General features: G+C 52.3%; 9 non-coding genes and 1 pseudogene across 9 annotated transcripts; all 10 read left to right on the forward strand.

Moving 5' to 3' along the window:
• The first annotated feature begins 7 nt into the window (after nucleotides 1-7).
• LOC140397662 (U2 spliceosomal RNA) lies at nucleotides 8-198 on the forward strand. Its single transcript, XR_011937095.1, has one exon. It is a non-coding gene; the product is annotated as a U2 spliceosomal RNA (small nuclear RNA).
• Nucleotides 199-983: 785 nt separating this feature from the next.
• Nucleotides 984-1,174, forward strand: LOC140397696 (U2 spliceosomal RNA). The gene has a single exon (XR_011937128.1). It is a non-coding gene; the product is annotated as a U2 spliceosomal RNA (small nuclear RNA).
• A 785-nt stretch (nucleotides 1,175-1,959) lies between these two features.
• On the forward strand, nucleotides 1,960-2,150 carry LOC140397663 (U2 spliceosomal RNA). Its single transcript, XR_011937096.1, has one exon. It is a non-coding gene; the product is annotated as a U2 spliceosomal RNA (small nuclear RNA).
• Nucleotides 2,151-2,935: 785 nt separating this feature from the next.
• LOC140397123 (U2 spliceosomal RNA) lies at nucleotides 2,936-3,126 on the forward strand. Its single transcript, XR_011936716.1, has one exon. It is a non-coding gene; the product is annotated as a U2 spliceosomal RNA (small nuclear RNA).
• Nucleotides 3,127-3,912: 786 nt separating this feature from the next.
• Nucleotides 3,913-4,103, forward strand: LOC140397568 (U2 spliceosomal RNA). The gene has a single exon (XR_011937002.1). It is a non-coding gene; the product is annotated as a U2 spliceosomal RNA (small nuclear RNA).
• Nucleotides 4,104-4,889: 786 nt separating this feature from the next.
• On the forward strand, nucleotides 4,890-5,080 carry LOC140397436 (U2 spliceosomal RNA). Its single transcript, XR_011936875.1, has one exon. It is a non-coding gene; the product is annotated as a U2 spliceosomal RNA (small nuclear RNA).
• Nucleotides 5,081-5,865: 785 nt separating this feature from the next.
• On the forward strand, nucleotides 5,866-6,056 carry LOC140397664 (U2 spliceosomal RNA). Its single transcript, XR_011937097.1, has one exon. It is a non-coding gene; the product is annotated as a U2 spliceosomal RNA (small nuclear RNA).
• A 785-nt stretch (nucleotides 6,057-6,841) lies between these two features.
• On the forward strand, nucleotides 6,842-7,032 carry LOC140397469 (U2 spliceosomal RNA). Its single transcript, XR_011936906.1, has one exon. It is a non-coding gene; the product is annotated as a U2 spliceosomal RNA (small nuclear RNA).
• Nucleotides 7,033-13,176: 6,144 nt separating this feature from the next.
• LOC140397129 (U2 spliceosomal RNA) lies at nucleotides 13,177-13,356 on the forward strand (annotated as a pseudogene).
• Nucleotides 13,357-19,501: 6,145 nt separating this feature from the next.
• LOC140397273 (U2 spliceosomal RNA) lies at nucleotides 19,502-19,683 on the forward strand. The gene has a single exon (XR_011936797.1). It is a non-coding gene; the product is annotated as a U2 spliceosomal RNA (small nuclear RNA).
• Nucleotides 19,684-20,399: the final 716 nt, after the last annotated feature.

Here is a 20,399-nt window from a genome sequence, read left to right on the forward strand (position 1 = left end):
ATGGGCCATCGCTTCTCGGCCTTTTGGCTCAGATCACGTGTAGTATCTGTTCTTATCAGTTTAATATCTGATATGTCCTCAATATGGAGACCGAATATTAAATTGATTTTTAGGACTCGGAGATGGTTCAGGGGCTTGCTCCTTCCGCTCCACGCATCAACCTGGGCTTGCAGTGCTTCCAGGAATGGTGCCTTCACCCCGCTTTGGGGCGGAAATGTATAAAAGCAGAAAATGCCGCAAAACCTGCCTACCCCTTTTCTCTGTTGTCCAGTTGCCTTATCTTGACCAATTTAAGGCATTTCAAACTCCAAAGCATTGCTAGCTTTTCTGCTGGCGGGAGCTTCGTGCACTAATGTTGCGAGTCGATGGACTCGAGGACTTTCGGCAGCCAGGCTCCGTTTTCAGCTGATATGCCGCACAGATTTCCTGCTGCTTTTTACAGGCCACTCACCCTCACCCTCGGATGCAGACTTGCCTTCTCCTCACTTCAGTTACCACATCCCTTCATCCTGCACAACGGGATACTGTTGCGACAGACTGAACGGCATCCTGTTTGGATGTAGGTATACCTTCACGGCGTCTCTTTTAGTTCTCCTGACTCCACGACCAACACGCCAGGGTGGAGCTCAGGGAGACTAGACATTGCCCTCTGTTGGATTCCGCCAGTACTTGCTGTTTGCACGGATTGCCCTTTGTTCGGCAAAGGTGGAGATGACTTCGACTCCCTCTGTTGGGTGTCACTGGGCCTTCACAGCGTCTCCATTTCATCTGCTGACGACAGGGGACGGCTTGCCAGACGATGTCTTCCTGTTGTGTTTTACTGGTTCTGCATGCTCAGACTCCACCGTGCTCGGCCAAGCTGGATGTCTCTTGACCAACAGTGAGCGTAGACTAAAAGTTCCAAAGCACAGTCGAGCGCAGCAAGGTGCACCTGAATGTCGGTGGATGAGGAGGACACGAGCCATTGCCGGAAAATATGGGTTATCGCTTCTCGGTCTTTTCGCTCAGATCAAGTGTAGTATCTGTTCTTATCAGTTTAATATCTGATATGTCCTCAATCTGGGGACCGAATGTTAATTTGATTTTTAGGACTCGGAGATGGTTCAGGGGCTTGCTCCTTCTGCTCCACGCATCAACCTGGTCTTGCAGTGCTTCCAGGAATGGTGCCCTCTCCCCGCTTTGGGGCGCAAAATATATAAAAGCAGGAAATGCCGCAAAACCTGGCTTCCCCTTTTCTCACTTGTCCAGTTGTCTCATCCTGACCAATTTAAAGCCTTTCAGGCTCCAAAGCATTGCTAGTTTTTCTGCTGGCGGGAGCTTCGTGCACGAATGTTGCGAGCCGATGGACTCGCGGACTTGCGGCAGCCAGGCTCCGTTTTCAGCTGATATGCCACACAGATTTCCTGCTGCTTTTTACAGGCCACTCACCTTCACACTCGGATGCCGACTTGCCTTCTCCTCACTTCAGTTACCACATCCCTTCATCCTGCACAACGGGGAAGTGTGGCGACAGACTGAACGGCATTCTCTTTGGATGTAGGTATACCTTCACGGCGTCTCTTTTCTTTCTCCTGACTCCACGACCAACACGCTAGGGTGGAGCTCAGGGAGACTAGACATTGCCCCCTGTTGGATACCGCCAGTACTTGCTGCTTGCACGGATTGTCCTTTGTTCGGCAAAGGTGGAGATTTCTTCCACTCCCTCCGTTGGGTGTCACTGGCCTTCACAGCGTCTCCATTTCATCTGGTGACGACAGGGGACGGCTTGCCAGACGATGTCTTCGTGTTGTGTTTTACTGGTTCTGCATGCACAGACTCCACCGTGCTCGGCCAAGCTGGAGGTTTCTTGACCAACAGTGAGCGTAGACTAAAAGTTCCAAAGCACAGTCGAGCGCAGCAAGGTGCACCTGAATGTCGGTGGATGAGGAGGACAAGAGCCATTGCAGGAAAATATGGGCCATCGCTTCTCGGCCTTTTGGCTCAGATCACGTGTAGTATCTGTTCTTATCAGTTTAATATCTGATATGTCCTCAATATGGAGACCGAATATTAAATTGATTTTTAGGACTCGGAGATGGTTCAGGGGCTTGCTCCTTCCGCTCCACGCATCAACCTGGGCTTGCAGTGCTTCCAGGAATGGTGCCTTCACCCCGCTTTGGGGCGGAAATGTATAAAAGCAGAAAATGCCGCAAAACCTGCCTACCCCTTTTCTCTGTTGTCCAGTTGCCTTATCTTGACCAATTTAAGGCATTTCAAACTCCAAAGCATTGCTAGCTTTTCTGCTGGCGGGAGCTTCGTGCACTAATGTTGCGAGTCGATGGACTCGAGGACTTTCGGCAGCCAGGCTCCGTTTTCAGCTGATATGCCGCACAGATTTCCTGCTGCTTTTTACAGGCCACTCACCCTCACCCTCGGATGCAGACTTGCCTTCTCCTCACTTCAGTTACCACATCCCTTCATCCTGCACAACGGGATACTGTTGCGACAGGCTGAACGGCATCCTGTTTGGATGTAGGTATACCTTCACGGCGACTCTTTTAGTTCTCCTGACTCCACGACCAACACGCCAGGGTGGAGCTCAGGGAGACTAGACATTGCCCTCTGTTGGATTCCGCCAGTACTTGCTGTTTGCACGGATTGCCCTTTGTTCGGCAAAGGTGGAGATGACTTCGACTCCCTCTGTTGGGTGTCACTGGGCCTTCACAGCGTCTCCATTTCATCTGGTGACGACAGGGGACGGCTTGCCAGACGATGTCTTCCTGTTGTGTTTTACTGGTTCTGCATGCTCAGACTCCACCGTGCTCGGCCAAGCTGGATGTCTCTTGACCAACAGTGAGCGTAGACTAAAAGTTCCAAAGCACAGTCGAGCGCAGCAAGGTGCACCTGAATGTCGGTGGATGAGGAGGACACGAGCCATTGCCGGAAAATATGGGTTATCGCTTCTCGGCCTTTTGGCTCAGATCAAGTGTAGTATCTGTTCTTATCAGTTTAATATCTGATATGTCCTCAATCTGGGGACCGAATGTTAAATTGATTTTTAGGACTCGGAGATGGTTCAGGGGCTTGCTCCTTCTGCTCCACGCATCAACCTGGTCTTGCAGTGCTTCCAGGAATGGTGCCCTCTCCCCGCTTTGGGGCGCAAAATGTATAAAAGCAGGAAATGCCGCAAAACCTGGCTTCCCCTTTTCTCACTTGTCCAGTTGTCTCATCCTGACCAATTTAAAGCCTTTCAGGCTCCAAAGCATTGCTAGTTTTTCTGCTGGCGGGAGCTTCGTGCACGAATGTTGCGAGCCGATGGACTCGCGGACTTGCGGCAGCCAGGCTCCGTTTTCAGCTGATATGCCACGCAGATTTCCTGCTGCTTTTTACAGGCCACTCACCTTCACACTCGGATGCCGACTTGCCTTCTCCTCACTTCAGTTACCACATCCCTTCATCCTGCACAACGGGGAAGTGTGGCGACAGACTGAACGGCATCCTGTTTGGATGTAGGTACACCTTCACGGCGTCTCTTTTCGTTCTCCTGACTCCACGACCAACACGCCAGGGTGGAGCTCAGGGAGACTAGACATTGCCCTCTGTTGGATTCCGCCAGTACTTGCTGCTTGCACGGATTGCCCTTTGTTCGGCAAAGGTGGAGATTACTTCGACTCCCTCCGTTGGGTGTCACTGGGCCTTCACAGCGTCTCCATTTCATCTGGTGACGACAGGGGACGGCTTGCCAGACGATGTCTTCGTGTTGTGTTTTACTGGTTCTGCATGCACAGACTCCACCGTGCTCGGCCAAGCTGGAGGTTTCTTGACCAACAGTGAGCGTAGACTAAAAGTTCCAAAGCACAGTCGAGCGCAGCAAGGTGCACCTGAATGTCGGTGGATGAGGAGGACACGAGCCATTGCCGGAAAATATGGGTTATCGCTTCTCGGCCTTTTGGCTCAGATCAAGTGTAGTATCTGTTCTTATCAGTTTAATATCTGATATGTCCTCAATCTGGGGACCTAATATTAAATTGATTTTTAGGACTCGGAGATGGTTCAGGGGCTTGCTCCTTCCGCTCCACGCATCAACCTGGTCTTGCAGTGCTTCCAGGAATGGTGCCCTCTCCCCGCTTTGGGGCGCAAAATGTATAAAAGCAGAAAATGCCGCAAAACCTGGCTTCCCCTTTTCTCTCTTGTCCAGTTGTCTCATCCTGACCAATTTAAGGCCTTTCAGGCTCCAAAGCATTGCTAGTTTTTCTGCTGGCGGGAGCTTCGTGCACGAATGTTGCGAGCCGATGGACTCGCGGACTTGCGGCAGCCAGGCTCCGTTTTCAGCTGATATGCCACACAGATTTCCTGCTGCTTTTTACAGGCCACTCACCTTCACACTCGGATGCCGACTTGCCTACTCCTCACTTCAGTTACCACATCCCTTCATCCTGCACAACGGGGAAGTGTGGCGACAGACTGAACGGCATCCTGTTTGGATGTAGGTATACCTTCACGGCGTCTCTTTTAGTTCTCCTGACTCCACGACCAACACGCCAGGGTGGAGCTCAGGGAGACTAGACATTGCCCTCTGTTGGATTCCGCCAGTAGTTGCTGTTTGCACGGATTGCCCTTTGTTCGGCAAAGGTGGAGATGACTTCGACTCCCTCTGTTGAGTGTCACTGGGCCTTCACAGCGTCTCCATTTCATCTGGTGACGACAGGGGACGGCTTGCCAGATGATGTCTTCGTGTTGTGTTTTACTGGTTCTGCATGCACAGACTCCACCGTGCTCGGCCAAGCTGGAGGTTTCTTGACCAACAGTGAGCGTAGACTAAAAGTTCCAAAGCACAGTCGAGCGCAGCAAGGTGCACCTGAATGTCGGTGGAAGAGGAGGACAAGAGCCATTGCCGGAAAATATGGGCTATCGCTTGTCGGCCTTTTGGCTCAGATCAAGTGTAGTATCTGTTCTTATCAGTTTAATATCTGATATGTCCTCAATCTGGGGACCAAATATTAAATTGATTTTTAGGACTCGGAGATGGTTCAGGGGCTTGCTCCTTCCTCTCCACGCATCAACCTGGTCTTGCAGTGCTTCCAGGAATGGTGCCCTCTCCCCGCTTTGGGGCGCAAAATGTATAAAAGCAGGAAATGCCGCAAAACCTGGCTTCCCCTTTTCTCTGTTGTCCAGTTGCCTCATCTTGACCAAATTAAGGCATTTCAAGCTCCAAAGCATTGCTAGCTTTTCTGCTGGCGGGAGCTTCGTGCACGAATGTTGTGAGCCGATGGACTCGCGGACTTGCGGCAGCCAGGCTCCGTTTTCAGCTGATATGCCACACAGATTTCCTGCTGCTCTTTACAGGCCACTCACCTTCACACTCGGATGCCGACTTGCCTTCTCCTCACTTCAGTTACCACATCCCTTCATCCTGCACAACGGGGAAGTGTGGCGACAGACTGAACGGCATTCTCTTTGGATGTAGGTATACCTTCACGGCGTCTCTTTTCTTTATCCTGACTCCACGACCAACACGCTAGGGTGGAGCTCAGGGAGACTAGACATTGCCCCCTGTTGGATACCGCCAGTACTTGCTGCTTGCACGGATTGTCCTTTGTTCGGCAAAGGTGGAGATTTCTTCCACTCCCTCCGTTGGGTGTCACTGGCCTTCACAGCGTCTCCATTTCATCTGGTGACGACAGGGGACGGCTTGCCAGACGATGTCTTCGTGTTGTGTTTTACTGGTTCTGCATGCACAGACTCCACCGTGCTCGGCCAAGCTGGAGGTTTCTTGACCAACAGTGAGCGTAGACTAAAAGTTCCAAAGCACAGTCGAGCGCAGCAAGGTGCACCTGAATGTCGGTGGATGAGGAGGACAAGAGCCATTGCCGGAAAATATGGGCCATCGCTTCTCGGCCTTTTGGCTCAGATCACGTGTAGTATCTGTTCTTATCAGTTTAATATCTGATATGTCCTCAATATGGAGACCGAATATTAAATTGATTTTTAGGACTCGGAGATGGTTCAGGGGCTTGCTCCTTCCGCTCCACGCATCAACCTGGGCTTGCAGTGCTTCCAGGAATGGTGCCTTCACCCCGCTTTGGGGCGGAAATGTATAAAAGCAGAAAATGCCGCAAAACCTGCCTACCCCTTTTCTCTGTTGTCCAGTTGCCTTATCTTGACCAATTTAAGGCATTTCAAACTCCAAAGCATTGCTAGCTTTTCTGCTGGCGGGAGCTTCGTGCACTAATGTTGCGAGTCGATGGACTCGAGGACTTTCGGCAGCCAGGCTCCGTTTTCAGCTGATATGCCGCACAGATTTCCTGCTGCTTTTTACAGGCCACTCACCCTCACCCTCGGATGCAGACTTGCCTTCTCCTCACTTCAGTTACCACATCCCTTCATCCTGCACAACGGGATACTGTTGCGACAGACTGAACGGCATCCTGTTTGGATGTAGGTATACCTTCACGGCGACTCTTTTAGTTCTCCTGACTCCACGACCAACACGCCAGGGTGGAGCTCAGGGAGACTAGACATTGCCCTCTGTTGGATTCCGCCAGTACTTGCTGTTTGCACGGATTGCCCTTTGTTCGGCAAAGGTGGAGATGACTTCGACTCCCTCTGTTGGGTGTCACTGGGCCTTCACAGCGTCTCCATTTCATCTGGTGACGACAGGGGACGGCTTGCCAGACGATGTCTTCCTGTTGTGTTTTACTGGTTCTGCATGCTCAGACTCCACCGTGCTCGGCCAAGCTGGATGTCTCTTGTCCAACAGTGAGCGTAGACTAAAAGTTCCAAAGCACAGTCGAGCGCAGCAAGGTGCACCTGAATGTCGGTGGAAGAGGAGGACAAGAGCCATTGCCGGAAAATATGGGCTATCGCTTCTCGGCCTTTTGGCTCAGATCAAGTGTAGTATCTGTTCTTATCAGTTTAATGTCTGATATGTCCTCAATCTGGGGACCGAGTATTAAATTGATTTTTAGGACTCGGAGATGGTTCAGGGGCTTGCTCCTTCCGCTCCACGCATCAACCTGGTCTTGCAGTGCTTCCAGGAATGGTGCCCTCTCCCCGCTTTGGGGCGCAAAATGTATAAAAGTAGAAAATGCCGCAAAACCTGGCTTCCCCTTTTCTCTCTTGTCCAGTTGTCTCATCCTGACCAAGTTAAGGCCTTTCAGGCTCCAAAGCATTGCTAGCTTTTCTGCTGGCGGGAGCTTCGTGCACGAATGTTGCGAGCCGATGGACTCGCGGACTTGCAGCAGCCAGGCTCCGTTTTCAGCTGATATGCCGCACAGATTTCCTGCTGCTTTTTACAGGCCACTCACCTTCACACTCGGATACCGACTTGCCTTCTCCTCACTTCAGTTACCACATCCCTTCATCCTGCACAACGGGGAAGTGTGGCGACAGACTGAACGGCATCCTGTTTGGATGTAGGTACACCTTCACGGCGTCTCTTTTCGTTCTCCTGACTCCACGACCAACACGCCAGGGTGGAGCTCAGGGAGACTAGACATTGCCCTCTGTTGGATTCCGCCAGTACTTGCTGCTTGCACGGATTGCCCTTTGTTCGGCAAAGGTGGAGATTACTTCGACTCCCTCCGTTGGGTGTCACTGGGCCTTCACAGCGTCTCCATTTCATCTGGTGACGACAGGGGACGGCTTGCCAGACGATGTCTTCGTGTTGTGTTTACTGGTTCTGCATGCACAGACTCCACCGTGCTCGGCCAAACTGGATGTCTCTTGACCAACAGTGAGCGTAGACTAAAAGTTCCAAAGCACAGTCGAGCGCAGCAAGGTGCACCTGAATGTCGGTGGACGAGGAGGACAAGAGCCATTGCCGGAAAATATGGGCTATCGCTTCTCGGCTTTTTGGCTAAGATCAAGTGTAGTCACATTTGATCGAGAGAAGCTGAGGATTTCGATGTCGATCGTGGATTGGAGAACTCGGAGGGATTGAAGTCGTTAAAGAGGAAACGTTTGGAGCTTGGCTGCTATTGGTGGATCTACATGCTGGCCTAAACCTCGGGTTTAGGCCTAACGCCGATACAGTTTCACACCCAACGTACGAGCTATGGATGCAGCTGCATCACAACCACCAGGCTGGGGAGTGCGAAACACTGTCCGAGTCACAGTAAAGAAAACGGAGGGAGAGTCACCTTTGGACCGGAAACACTTCGTGAAGAGGGTGCTGCTCGAGTGTTGTGGGTTTAAAGCAACAGAGATCTTCTGCTTGCAAAACTTCCCCAAGAATGGTTTCTTTGATGTCACCTTCAAGAGCGTCGCAGCGTGCATCAAATTCTTGAACGTCTTCAAGGAAAAAGGTAACCAGAGTCCCCTGTCGATCCTGACCGCGGAGCCTCTGTTTACGCTACCGGCACAGCGAAATCGGGTTGTTACACTGCACACGTACAACCCCCACGTCCCTGTGTCTGATGTGCTCACGTTCCTCGCCAGGTACGCTGAGCTGAAAAGTGACAGCGTGCAAGTGAAAGACACCTTCGGCATCTGGACAAGTGAGCACCAGGTCAAGGTGACCCTAAGAACGGACAGCAACGGAGCCATCCTGCATCCCCCCTCCAATTTCGCTATTGGAGTAAATCGTGGCTACCTCTACTACGTGGGACAGCCACGAGTATGCCACACCTGTGGCAAAACGGGGCATGTTGCCGCAAACTGCAGTGTGACCTTCTGCAAGAACTGCAGGCAGGAGGGACACATGACTAAGGACTGCAAGGAAGACAAGTGCTGCAACCTGTGTGGGGAGGCCGGCCATCTTTACAGGGCCTGCCCGAAACGCGGGGCGACATACGCTCAAATCATCAGCAGCGGAGTTAAAAAGGCGACCAGAGAGGAGGTGCATACACCCTCCACCGAAAAAGACACCACGGTTCAGAATGAGGAAAAGCAACAGAAGGGCCCCCAACAAAAAGAGGAGGCCCCAGCACCTCCTGACAACCCAACCCCAGCCCCATCTGATGAGGAACACTCAATGGAAGAGGACGAGGAGGGGACAAAGAATAAAGAGCCCTGGGAAACCGTGAACAGGGACAAACGTAAGAGGAAACAAAAAAACAAACTGAAGAACCCCCTGAGGGGTAGTTGCAAAAAGCGACACCTCTCAGCCGGCGCACTTAGTGCCGACACCTCATCCGATGAGGGAAAACAGGATAAGAATCGGCCTCAGATAAAGAGGCAAAGCACCAACGTGGAACGGAAGGCACAGAACCCCCAGACCACCGACCGGGAAGGAAACAAGGTCACAGACCAACCCCCGATAGCAACGAGCAGCAACAACCCAGATGAAGACCGGCCTGCAACCCCAACACCTACTGACTGCCACGACGAACCCCAGGGCTACACCCCCCCCCCCAATGCATCTGCATCAAAATCACGGGGCCAGTACGGACCAGAACAGTTTTCTCAGCCCTGCAACTGTGCTAAAGTTTGCGAACACCACCGGCATGCTGGGGAACATTCAACAGCTGGAACAGCCAACTGTATAGACTCTGGACTCTTGAGACTGGTAAATCTATCTTTTTATAATGGGTTTAAAAATTGCATCCATAAATGTGCTAAGCATCAAAGATACTTCGCGGTGTGTAGCCACACTCAACTATTTGGCAAATGTAAAAGCTGACCTACTGTTCCTGCAGGAGTGCGGAATTCCGCACCTCAGCAACTACAGGCGCTGGTCGAGCTGGTGGTCCCACGGGCCATCCATCTGGTCAGGAGGAAACGACTGCCGCTCCTCCGGCCTGGGTATTCTGCTGCGGGGAGGCAACTTCACCATCTCCGACGTTAAGGAGGTGGTGGGCGGGCGCCTCCTCGTAGCAGACGTGAAATACAAAAACACCCCTCTCAGACTTATTAATGTGTACGCCCCGGCCGTAAAAAGTGAGCGGCTGGCAGTTCTTCAGCAACTCCCAATGCTGTTGGCCACCTCCAAGCCGGTCATCCTGGGTGGTGACTTCAACTGCATCATCAATGCGGCTGGACGATCCAGCAAAGCCGACAGCAAACTAGGCGCCACGTCCAGACTCCTGATGGAAACGGTAAAAGACGCCAAGCTGCTCGACGTCTGCAGCAACCCTGCAGACGGAGCGCAGCGTAGATACACATGGTCACGGCCAGACGGGTCCGTCCGCTCCAGGATAGACTTCTTTTTTGTGTCCCGAGCTTTCACGGTCAGGTCCACCGACGTAACGCCGGTGTTCTTCTCTGACCACTGCCCCCTACTGGCCGACTGCCACCTGCAGGAAGACCAGGGGGTAGGCAGGGGGACGTGGAAGCTAAATGTAAAACTGCTGACCCCTGAGAACATCGAGGAACTCAGGAGGGATTACAAAGGTTGGAGAACCGTGAAACCCCTCTTTGAGGCCCCACATCTCTGGTGGGAAGCAATCAAGGGGAATATCAAGAGGTTTTTCATCCTCAAGGGCGTTCAAAAGGTGAGAGAGAGACGAGGGGTCATGTCCAGGCTCCAGAAAAGTATGAAAAATTTGCTCCAGCTGCAGTCGATGGGGGTGGGTGTCAAGGAGGATCTCCAAGAGGTGAAGAGCCAGCAAGCCTCGCTCTACACCTCGGAGGCCTCCAAGGTTATCTTCCGTTCCAGAGTCCGCTCTGTGGAGCAGGACGAAAAGTGCTCACGCTTCTTCTTCCAAAAGGTGCACAGAGAGACCTCTGTGATCAGCAGCCTGAAGGAAGAAGATGGCTCTGAAAAGTCATCGCAGTCTGACATCCTGAGGATCAGCCAATCCTTTTATGCCGGACTGTATGACCTGAAGCCAACAGATAGCACTGTTTCCCAGACCTTCCTGTCGACTATCACGGAGGTCATAGGCGACAGCGAGCTGGAAAACCTGGACAAATCACTAACTCTGGACGAGCTGACAATGGCCGCCAAGTCCTTCGAGACGAGTAAAACTCCCGGAAGCGACGGCTTACCGGTTGAGTTGTATTCGGCTCTGTGGGACTGGATGGGCCCAGACATGCTGGAAGTGTACGAGAGTATGCTTCTGGAAGGCAGCATGTCAGAGTCCATGAGGAAAGGCATCATCACCCTCATCTACAAGCAGAAGGGGGAAAGGGAAGAAATTCGAAATTGGCGACCCATTTCACTGTTGAATGTGGACTACAAAATTCTAGCAAAGGTCATCGCCAATCGGGTCAGGCCTGCTCTGGAGTCGGTGATCCACCCTGACCAGACCTGTGCTGTACCCGGCAGGAAGATCTCTGATAGCCTCGCGCTACTCAGGGATACGATCGCCTACGTTCAGGACAGGGGGGTGGACACTTGCCTCATCAGCCTTGACCAGGAGAAGGCTTTTGACAGAATATCGCACACCTACATGATGGATGTGCTCTCCAAAATGGGGTTTGGGGAGGGAATTCGCAATTGGATCAAACTGCTCTACACAAACATCTATAGCGCAGTCTCAATCAATGGGTGGGAATCAGAAAAGTTCCAGATCAGATCTGGAGTCAGGCAGGGCTGCCCTCTCTCCTCTGCCCTTTTTGTGTGCTGCATAGAACCTTTTGCCGAGTCCATCAGGAGGGATCCGGGTATAAGAGGAGTGACGATCCCAGGCAGTGGAGGCATGCAAGTCAAGGCCTCCCTGTACATGGACGATGTTGCCGTCTTCTGCTCGGATCCTGCGTCTGTACGCAGGCTCTTGACCACCTGCGACCAGTTTGAACTGGCCTCTGGAGCCAAGGTAAACCGGGGCAAGAGCGAGGCCATGTTCTTTGGGAACTGGGCCGACCGGTCCTTTGTCCCCTTCACTGTCAGGTCAGATTACCTGAAGCTGCTGGGGATATGGTTCGGAGCTGCTGGGGCGTGCACCAAAAACTGGGAGGAGCGCATAGGAAAGGTAAGACAGAAACTGGGCTGGTGGGAGCAACGCTCCCTCTCCATTGCGGGCAAAACCCTGGTCATCAGGTGTGAGGTACTCTCGGTGCTACTGTACGTGGCGCAGGTCTGGCCCATAACCCGACCCTACGCCACAGCAGTCACCCGGGCCATCTTCAAATTTATCTGGCGATCCAAGATGGACCGTGTCCGAAGGGACACCATGTACAAACCTCTGGAGAAGGGAGGGCGGAACGTACCCAACGCCTCCCTCATCCTGTTGGCCACCTTTGTGTCCAGCTGCATCAAGCTGAGCGTGGACCCCCAGTAAGCAAACACCAAGTGTCACTACATACTGAGGTTCTACCTGTCCCCGGTGTTGCGAAGGATGGGCCTGGCCTCATTGCCGCGGAACGCTCCAAGTAGTTGGACCGTACCGTACCACCTGTCCTTTGTGGAAAAGTTTTTGAAGGAAAACACCTTTGACCACAAGGCAATGAAGCAGTGGTCAGCACGTAATGTCCTCGAGGCCCTCAGGGAAAAAGAGACCGTGGAGGACGTTGGATGGTTCCCTGAGCAGACTGCCAGAGTCATCTGGCAGAACGCCTCATCACCAGAACTTTCAAACAAGCACCAAGACCTAGCTTGGCTGGTGGTGAGAAGGGCCCTCCCTGTCAGATTCTTCATGCAGACCCGAAGGCTCTGCACCAATGCACGCTGCCCTCGGAGTGGCTGTGGGGGAAATGAGACGGTCACACACCTCCTTGTGGAATGTGCCTTTGCAAAGAAGGTCTGGAGAGAGATGCAGTGGTAGTTGTCAAGGTTTATCCCAAACAGATCTGTGACACAGGACTCTGTGCTCGACGGACTGTTTCCAGGGACACACACCGAGACAAACATCAACTGCTGCTGGAAGGTCATCAACTCGGTAAAAGACGCTCTTTGGTCTGCCGGAAACTTGCTGATCTTCCAGTGCAAAGAATTGTCCTCGACCGAGTGTTGCAAACTGGCACATTCCAAGGTCCAGGACTACGTGCTGAGGGACGCACTCAAGCTTGGGGCAGCTGCCGCCAAGGCGCAATGGGGAAAGACCACTGTGTAAAGTCTTTCCAGCAAATGTACACCGAGGGGCGGATAACAGTGTTAAGCCCCTCGGTCGGGGCAACCAACACTCCAATGTATAAAACCAACATGCCACTGTAAATGTTTAAGAAGGAATTGTAATGTAAAGAGTAATATGTGTACGACAATATCAAAAGTGAATGAAAGAAAGTCAAGGCAGCATGTAACCCTGCCGGAAATGTACAGTCAAGACAATTTGAAATGTTTCTGTAATGCTCATGATAAATTTTTATGAATAAAGTATATTTTTTGAAAAAAAAATAAAAAAATCTGTTCTTATCAGTTTAATATCTGATATGTCCTCAATCTGAGGACCGAATATTAAATTGATTTTTAGGACTCGGAGATGGTTCAGGGGCTTGCTCCTTCCGCTCCACGCATCAACCTGGCCTTGCAGTGCTTCCAGGAATGGTGCCCTCTCCCCGCTTTGGGGCGCAAAATGTATAAAAGCAGAAAATGCCGCAAAACCTGGCTTCCCCTTTTCTCTGTTGTCCAGTTGCCTCATCTTGACCAAATTAAGGCATTTCAAGCTCCAAAGCATTGCTAGCTTTTCTGCTGGCGGGAGCTTCGTGCACTAATGTTGCGAGTCGATGGACTCGAGGACTTTCGGCAGCCAGGCTCCGTTTTCAGCTGATATGCCGCACAGATTTCCTGCTGCTTTTTACAGGCCACTCACCCTCACCCTCGGATGCCGACTTGCCTTCTCCTCACTTCAGTTACCACATCCCTTCATCCTGCACAACGGGGAAGTGTGGCGACAGACTGAACGGCATCCTGTTTGGATGTAGGTACACCTTCACGGCGTCTCTTTTCGTTCTCCTGACTCCACGACCAACACGCCAGGGTGGAGCTCAGGGAGACTAGACATTGCCCTCTGTTGGATTCCGCCAGTACTTGCTGCTTGCACGGATTGCCCTTTGTTCGGCAAAGCTGGAGATGACTTCGACTCCCTCCGTTGGGTGTCACTGGGCCTTCACAGCGTCTCCATTTCATCTGGTGACGACAGGGGACGGCTTGCCAGACGATGTCTTCGTGTTGTGTTTACTGGTTCTGCATGCACAGACTCCACCGTGCTCGGCCAAGCTGGATGTCTCTTGACCAACAGTGAGCGTAGACTAAAAGTTCCAAAGCACAGTCGAGCGCAGCAAGGTGCACCTGAATGTCGGTGGATGAGGAGGACACGAGCCATTGCCGGAAAATATGGGTTTTCGCTTCTCGGCCTTTTGGCTAAGATCAAGTGTAGTCTCATTTGATCGAGGGAAGCTGAGGATTTCGATGACGATCGTGGATTGGAGAACTCGGAGGGATTGAAGTCGTCAAAGAAGAAACGTTTGGAGCTTGGCTGCTATTGGTGGATCTACATGCTGGCCTAAACCTCGGGTTTAGGCCTAACGCCGATACAGTTTCACACCCAACGTACGAGCTATGGATGCAGCTGCATCCCGACCACCAGGCTGGGCCGTGCGAAACACTGTCCGAGTCACAGTGAAGAAAACGGATGGAGAGTCACCTTTGGACCGGAAACACTTCGTGAAGAAGGTGCTGCTCGAGTGCTGTGGGTTTAAAGCAACAGAGATCTTCTGCTTGCAAAACTTCCCCAAAAATGGCTTCTTTGATGTCACCTTCAAGAGCGTCGCAGCGTGCATCAAATTCTTGAACGTCTTCAAGGAGAAAGGTAACCAGAGTCCCTTGTCGATCCTGACTGCGGAACCTCTGTTTACGCTACAGGCACAGCGAAATCGGGTTGTTACACTGCACACGTACAACCCCCACGTCCCTGTATCTGATGTGCTCACGTTCCTCGCCAGGTACGCTGAGCTGAAAAGTGACAGCGTGCAAGTGAAAGACACCTTCGGCATCTGGACAAGTGAGCACCAGGTCAAGGTGACCCTAAGAACGGACAGCAACGGAGCCATCCTGCATCCCCCCTCCAATTTCGCTATTGGAGTAAATCGTGGCTACCTCTACTACGTGGGACAGCCACGAGTATGCCACACCTGTGGCAAAACGGGGCATGTTGCCGCAAACTGCAGTGTGACCTTCTGCAAGAACTGCAGGCAGGAGGGACACATGACTAAGGACTGCAAGGAAGACAAGTGCTGCAACCTGTGTGGGGAGGCCGGCCATCTGTACAGGGCCTGCCCGAAACGCGGGGCAACGTACGCTGAAATCATCAGCAGCGGAGTTAAAAAGGCGACCAGAGAGGAGGTGCATACACCCTCCACCGAAAAAGACACCACGGTTCAGAATGAGGAAAAGCAACAAAAGGGCCCCCAACAAAAAGAAGAGGCCCCAGCACCTCCTGACAACCCAACCCCAGCCCCATCTGATGAGGAACACTCAATGGAAGAGGAAGAGGATGGGACAAAGAATAAAGAGCCCTGGGAAACAGTGAACAGGGACAAACGTAAGAGGAAACAAAAAAACAAACTGAAGAACCCCCTGAGGGGTAGTGGCAAAAAGCGACACCTCTCAGCCGGCGCACTTAGTGCCGACACCTCATCCGATGAGGGAAAACAGGACAAGAATCGGCCTCAAATAAAGAGGCAAAGCACCGACGTGGAACGGAAGGCACAGACCCCCCAGACCACCGACCGGGAAGAAAACAAGGTCACAGACCAACCCCCGATAGCAACGAGCAGCAATAACCCAGGTGAAGACCGGCCTGCAACCCCAACACCTACTGACTGCCACGACGAACCCCAGGGCTACACCACCCCCCCCAATGCATCTGCATCAAAATCACGGGGCCAGTACGGACCAGAACAGTTTTCTCAGCCCTGCAACTGTGCTAAAGTTTGCGAGCACCACCGGCATGCTGGGGAACATTCAACAGCTGGAACAGCCAACTGTATAGACTCTGGACTCTTGAGATTGGTAAATCTATCTTTTCATAATGGGTTTAAAAATTGCATCCATAAATGTGCGAAGCATCAAAGATACTTCGCGGTGTGTAGCCCCACTCAACTATTTGGCAAATGTAAAAGCTGACCTACTGTTCCTGCAGGAGTGCGGAATTCCGCACCTCAGCAACTACAGGCGCTGGTCGAGCTGGTGGTCCCACGGGCCATCCATCTGGTCAGGAGGAAACGACTGCCGCTCCTCCGGCCTGGGTATTCTGCTGCGGGGAGGCAACTTCACCATCTCCGACGTTAAGGAGGTGGTGGGCGGGCGCCTCCTCGTAGCAGACGTGAAATACAAAAACACCCCTCTCTGACTTATTAATGTGTACGCCCCGGCCGTAAAAAGTGAGCGGCTGGCAGTTCTTCAGCAACTCCCACTGCTGTTGGCCACCTCCAAGCCGGTCATCCTGGGTGGTGACTTCAACTGCATCATCGATGCGGCTGGACGATCCGGCAGAGCCGACAGCAAACTAGACGCTACGTCCAGACTCCTGATGGAAACGGTAAAAGACGCCAAGCTGCTCGACGTCTGCAGCAACCCTGCAGACGGCGCGCAGCGTAGATATACATGGTCACGGCCGGATGGGTCCGTCCGCTCCAGGATAGACTTCTTTTTTGTGTCCCGAGCTTTCACGGTCAGGTCCACCGACGTAACGCCGGTGTTCTTCTCTGACCACTGCCTCCTACTGGCCGACTGCCACCTGCAGGAAGACCAGGGGGTAGGCAGGGGGACGTGGAAGCTAAATGTAAAACTGCTGACCCCTGAGAACATCGAGGAACTCAGGAGGGATTACAAAGGTTGGAGAACCGTGAAACCCCTCTTTGAGGCCCCACATCTCTGGTGGGAAGCAATCAAGGGGAATATCAAGAGGTTTTTCATCCTCAAGGGCGTTCAAAAGGTGAGAGAGAGACGAGGGGTCATGTCCAGGCTCCAGAAAAGTATGCAAAATTTGCTCCAGCTGCAGTCGATGGGGGTGGATGTCAAGGAGGATCTCCAAGAGGTGAAGAGCCAGCAAGCCTCGCTCTACACCTCGGAGGCCTCCAAGGTTATCTTCCGTTCCAGAGTCCGCTCCGTGGAGCAGGACGAAAAGTGCTCACGCTTCTTCTTCCAAAAGGTGCACAGAGACACCTCTGTGATCAGCAGCCTGAAGGAAGAAGATGGCTCTGAAAAGTCATCGCAGTCTGACATCCTGAGGATCAGCCAATCCTTTTATGCCGGACTGTATGACCTGAAGCCAACAGATAGCACTGTTTCCCAGACCTTCCTGTCGACTATCACGGAGGTCATAGGCGACAGCGAGCTGGAAAACCTGGACAAACCACTAACTCTGGACGAGCTGACAAAGGCCGCCAAGTCCTTCGAGACGAGTAAAACTCCCGGAAGCGACGGCTTACCGGTTGAGTTGTATTCGGCTCTGTGGGACTGGATGGGCCCAGACCTGCTGGAAGTGTACGAGAGTATGCTTCTGGAAGGCAGCATGTCAGAGTCCATGAGGAAAGGCATCATCACCCTCATCTACAAACAGAAGGGGGAAAGGGAAGAAATTCGAAATTGGCGACCCATTTCACTGTTGAATGTGGACTACAAAATTCTAGCAAAGGTCATCGCCAATCGGGTCAGGTCTGCTCTGGAGTCGGTGATCCACCCTGACCAGACCTATGCTGTACCCGGCAGGAAGATCTCTGATAGCCTCGCGCTACTCAGGGATACGATCGCCTACGTGCAGGACAGGGGGGTGGACACTTGCCTCATCAGCCTTGACCAGGAGAAGGCTTTTGACAGAATATCGCACACCTACATGATGGATGTGCTCTCCAAAATGGGGTTTGGGGAGGGAATTCGCAATTGGATCAAACTGCTCTACACAAACATCTATAGCGCAGTCTCAATCAATGGGTGGGAATCAGAAAAGTTCCAGATCAGATCTGGAGTCAGGCAGGGCTGCCCTCTCTCCTCTGCCCTTTTTGTGTGCTGCATAGAACCTTTTGCCGAGTCCATCAGGAGGGATCCGGGTATAAGAGGAGTGACGATCCCAGGCAGTGGAGGCATGCAAGTCAAGGCCTCCCTGTACATGGACGACGTTGCCGTCTTCTGCTCGGATCCTGCGTCTGTACGCAGGCTCTTAACCACCTGCGACCAGTTTGAACTGGCCTCTGGAGCCAAGGTAAACCGGGGCAAGAGCGAGGCCATGTTCTTTGGGAACTGGGCCGACCGGTCCTTTGTCCCCTTCACTGTCAGGTCAGATTACCTGAAGGTGCTGGGGATATGGTTCGGAGCTGCTGGGGCGTGCACCAAAAACTGGGAGGAGCGCATAGGAAAGGTAAGACAGAAACTGGGCTGGTGGGAGCAACGCTCCCTCTCCATTGCGGGCAAAACCCTGGTCATCAGGTGTGAGGTACTCTCGGTGCTACTGTACGTGGCGCAGGTCTGGCCCATAACCCGACCCTACGCCACAGCAGTCACCCGGGCCATCTTCAAATTTATCTGGCGATCCAAGATGGACCGTGTCCGAAGGGACACCATGTACAAACCTCTGGAGAAGGGAGGGCGGAACGTACCCAACGCCTCCCTCATCCTGCTGGCCACCTTTGTGTCCAGCTGCATCAAGCTGTGCGTGGACCCCCAGTATGCAAACACCAAGTGTCACTACATACTGAGGTTCTACCTGTCCCCGGTGTTGCGAAGGATGGGCCTGGCCTCATTGCCGCGGAACGCTCCAAGTAGTTGGACCGTACCGTACCACCTGTCCTTCGTGGAAAAGTTTTTGAAGAAAAACACCTTTGACCACAAGGCAATGAAGCAGTGGTCAGCACGTAATGTCCTCGAGGCCCTCAGGGAAAAGGAGACCGTGGAGGACGTTGGATGGTTCCCTGAGCAGACTGCCAGAGTCATCTGGCAGAACGCCTCATCACCAGAACTTTCAAACAAGCACCAAGACCTAGCTTGGCTGGTGGTGAGAAGGGCCCTCCCTGTCAGATTCTTCATGCACACCCGAAGGCTCTGCACCAATGCACGCTGCCCTCGGAGTGGCTGTGGGGGAAATGAGACGGTCACACACCTCCTTGTGGAATGTGCCTTTGCAAAGAAGGTCTGGAGAGAGATGCAGTGGTATTTGTCAAGGTTTATCCCAAACAGATCTGTGACACAGGACTCTGTGCTCTACGGACTGTTTCCAGGGACACACACCGAGACAAATATCAACTGCTGCTGGAAGGTCATCAACTCGGTAAAAGACGCTCTTTGGTCTGCCCGAAACTTGCTGATCTTCCAGTGCAAAGAATTGTCCTCGACCGAGTGTTGCAGACTGGCACATTCCAAGGTCCAGGACTACGTGCTGAGGGACGCACTCAAGCTTGGGGCAGCTGCCGCCAAGGCGCAATGGAGAAAGACCACTGTGTAAAGTCTTTCCAGCAAATGTACACCGAGGGGCGCGTAACAGTGTAAAGCCCCTCGGTCTGGGCAACCAACACTCCAATGTGTAAAACAAACATGACAATGTAAATATTTAAGAAGGAATTGTAATGTAAAGAGTGATATGTGTATGACAATATCAAAACTGAATGAAAGAAACTCAAGGCAACATGTAACCCTGCCGGAAATGTACAGTCAAGACAATTTGAAATGTTTCTGTAATGCTCATGATAAATGTTTTATGAATAAAGTATATTTTTTTGAAAAAAAAAAAAAAAAAATCTGTTCTTATCAGTTTAATATCTGATATGTCCTCAATATGGAGACCGAATATTAAATTGATTTTTAGGACTCGGAGATGGTTCAGGGGCTTGCTCCTTCCGCTCCACGCATCAACCTGGGCTTGCAGTGCTTCCAGGAATGGTGCCTTCACCCCGCTTTGGGGCGGAAATGTATAAAAGCAGAAAATGCCGCAAAACCTGCCTACCCCTTTTCTCTGTTGTCCAGTTGCCTCATCTTGACCAATTTAAGGCATTTCAAGCTCCAAAGCATTGCTAGCTTTTCTGCTGGCGGGAGCTTCGTGCACTAATGTTGCGAGTCGATGGACTCGAGGACTTTCGGCAGCCAGGCTCCGTTTTCAGCTGATGTGCCGCACAGATTTCCTGCTGCTTTTTACAGGCCACTCACCCTCACCCTCGGATGCCGACTTGCCTTCTCCTCACTTCAGTTACCACATCCCTTCATCCTGCACAACGGGGAAGTGTGGCGACAGACTGAACGGCATCCTGTTTGGATGTAGGTACACCTTCACGGCGTCTCTTTTCGTTCTCCTGACTCCACGACCAACACGCCAGGGTGGAGCTCAGGGAGAATAGACATTGCCCTCTGTTGGATTCCGCCAGTACTTGCTGCTTGCACGGATTGCCCTTTGTTCGGCAAAGCTGGAGATGACTTCGACTCCCTCCGTTGGGTGTCACTGGGCCTTCACAGCGTCTCCATTTCATCTGGTGACGACAGGGGACGGCTTGCCAGACGATGTCTTCGTGTTGTGTTTACTGGTTCTGCATGCACAGACTCCACCGTGCTCGGCCAAGCTGGATGTCTCTTGACCAACAGTTAGCGTAGACTAAAAGTTCCAAAGCACAGTCGA

This window comes from Scyliorhinus torazame, chromosome 20, assembly GCF_047496885.1.
Source record: "Scyliorhinus torazame isolate Kashiwa2021f chromosome 20, sScyTor2.1, whole genome shotgun sequence".
Lineage (NCBI taxonomy): Eukaryota > Metazoa > Chordata > Chondrichthyes > Carcharhiniformes > Scyliorhinidae > Scyliorhinus > Scyliorhinus torazame.